At 44.3% G+C, this 2,964-nt stretch overlaps 1 long non-coding RNA gene across 1 annotated transcript; it reads left to right on the forward strand.

Moving 5' to 3' along the window:
- The first annotated feature begins 1,044 nt into the window (after nucleotides 1-1,044).
- On the forward strand, nucleotides 1,045-2,295 carry LOC119347381. The gene is made up of 2 exons (XR_005168300.1): nucleotides 1,045-1,722; nucleotides 1,909-2,295. It is a non-coding gene; the product is annotated as an uncharacterized LOC119347381 (long non-coding RNA).
- The last annotated feature ends 669 nt before the right edge of the window (nucleotides 2,296-2,964 follow it).

The following is a 2,964-nucleotide window of genomic DNA, read 5'->3' on the forward strand; positions in this document are numbered from 1 at the left end:
ATTCGTCGGTTGATTTGTTGCCCTCGCCAGCCCAGAATAGATCCTATATCAAATAAATAATCTAGTTAGAACGTGAAGGTAATCATATTGAATTAAATATTACTGTGAATAGTAAAAATACTATTCCAAATAGTGTTTTAAATAGTAAAGCACTTTCGTGAATAGTGCCCTACCTAGTGAATAGTAAATACTATTTAAGATAAAAATAGTAAATACTATTTAAGATAAAAAGTACGTCATATCTACCACTTTCACCTAATCACATATTAACCTAATCAAAATCTTAATTAATATTGATTAGAATATATTAGTAAAATTTTATATCATATATATATGTATGTATGTATGTATTGACCCACTTTTTAAAATTAGATGTGGCAAATGCGGGATGAACTCCTACCACATAATCGCATACGAGCTGTTCTAGAGGAATTGGTGGGATTCTTTCTTCACCACGTCATACATATAGCCGAAGAATACCATGTGAAAATTGATATAGACCTTAGATGTTAAGGTTTGTAAGAGATCTTATATTGTATATATGTAGCTAGTAGAGTCGGACAGATATATGAAAACTTGTTGTTCGACCAATCTCATGGAGAAAGAGAAGTCACTTCTCTCTGTATATGTTCATGACGATCTTGTGTATTTAATGGTTTCTTTATTTGCTTACTGGCTAGTGTGTCGAGTTCTCTCTATATGTACAATAGCTAGCGTCACCCAAGCACGGAGATAAAGAGAGGTCACTTCTCTCTATTAGCTAGCTAACACAATATATGAAACCCCTAAATTAACCCTCCAAAACCCCTAACCCCCGTCCTTTAAAAACAAAAAAACCATATCTCCTACCAGCTGCTGACGCGTGGAGGTCTTTTGGTCCCGGTTGGTATTACCAACCGGGACTAAAGGTCCTCCTACCTAGGCACTCCGCAGCAGCCATATGGAGCCCCTTCTGTCCTAGTTCACTCATAAGCAAACCGAAACTTAAGGTTTTAGGCTTTAGTCCCGACCCTTTAGTTCCGGTTCCAGAATTGGAGCTAAATGATGTCTGAAACCGGGACAAATGGGTCGTTTTCTAAAAGTGTCTGCATTAAGGCAAATGACCACACGGACTGATCTCGACTACATCAAGCCGAACTACACCGGGCCGAACCACGACATTAAGCTGTACGACCATAACAAACTACAAGTCAAGATCATCGCCGAGCACACTACGAGAAGCAATATCGACATGCATTGCCCACACACCAAGACGGTGTGGAACGGGATGCAACCTTCATCGACTTCTCGGGCGCGACACCACATCGACACTTGGTTGCGGCGAGGGACGTCTTCAAGCGACACATTATCGTTGACACGCCGCTGCGACGCCATCGCCTACACTTCATCACTAAGGTCTTCATCAACGTGGTCTTCACCAACATCTTCGTCAACACACCGCCGCTGTCTTGTCCACAAGATGGGCACCTAGCATCCTCTGACAGACTTTTCTGCAAGACGCGACCATGACGACGGCAATGACCGCGTCACGATGTCGGCATCAACCGCGTCATCCACGACAACACAACTGCATCGACAGGGCGTCACTACAGTGACGACCGTACACGACCACACGGTTCTGGCAAAACCGATATGTGCTCGATGGGCTTCCTCCGGTCTTCGCAAAATCGGCGGACTCGTCGCCGACGGCACCCTCTGATATCTGCAAGGTGCATCATCCACGTATGTAGCTCCGTCATAGTTCATTTTTTTGCGCCTCCAGGCTTTATGTGGCTTCATTATCCACGACGACCACACCATCGACCATGACTACCTCGACCACGGCTACATCACTATGATCGGCTACCTCGACATTGATATTAATGGCTATGTTTACACCAACATATCGGTAACAACTCTAGTCAACAGGATCCGCGTCGTCAGCAGCGTTCACGCCACTCCCGCTGTGACTGCGGGAGGGAAGAGGGGAGAGACAAGGAAGACACCAGAAGGGGACGCAGTCACCGCCCTACGTGCTGACCCATCAGAAACGTAGTTGACGATGGCGCAGCGAAGAAGACGACAAAAGCAGAAGACTTCAAATTCAGTCGTACTCGTCCGCTTCACTCCCGCTACGACTTGAGGCGGAATGTTAGAATATAAATATGCTTAGTTAGAGATAAGGCGAGAGATGGAGATAGAATAAGTTTTAATATACTATGACTTGTCTTGTACTTCAAGTCACCACACGTTGTACTCTATATATACCCCTACAAGGGTCAGATCAATAATACAACACAATATCCATTCATCCTACATTTTCCAGTCTTAAGGCATTTCACAAGAGTTTCGGTACCACTCTGCTCTAGCCTGCTAATACATCCACTTCTTGCAGCTAGCAAGACTTAATTTCTGCATTGTCCGCCGCCTTAGCTTGCAGAAGAGGAGCATAAATAAATTACCATTCAGAAATTATTTAATTCTTACACTTGAGACACTTTTCTAAATTTTAGTAGTTGTAAACTGCAACCTCCTAGCATCCTGTTCTGCAATATATAAAGTGTCAGCGTCCCAACTGAAGCTGTCGAGATAGAGGCCACGAACGCTGACATAGTAGCCAATCATGCTGCCACGGCGGACCAGAGAACCAATCAGGGTGAAGGCCGCGTCACATCTCGGCCAGCTAGGATCAAGCAGCCCAACCGGAGGTACGTGGGGCCTGAGTGGAAGAATGCTACTTAAGGGAGAAAGTTGGGAAAGAGAAGCCATCCAGTGGGGCTTTTTCCTTTCGTTTTCTTCTTCCTTTCCAAGACAATTTGTATCTCATGTGAGCGATTGTGCGTGAGAATACTAGATGGAGAATCGTTGCCTAACATAAAGCAGAAGACATAAAATGAATCTGTAAATGCCATCCTGATCTGCCTCCATGCATCTTGTATTCTTGTTCCTCCGATACTGTTAATTGTGGTCTGCTCCGCTACGCCA

The sequence above is a fragment of the Triticum dicoccoides genome, unplaced genomic scaffold, assembly GCF_002162155.2.
Source record: "Triticum dicoccoides isolate Atlit2015 ecotype Zavitan unplaced genomic scaffold, WEW_v2.0 scaffold65816, whole genome shotgun sequence".
Taxonomy (NCBI): domain Eukaryota; kingdom Viridiplantae; phylum Streptophyta; class Magnoliopsida; order Poales; family Poaceae; genus Triticum; species Triticum dicoccoides.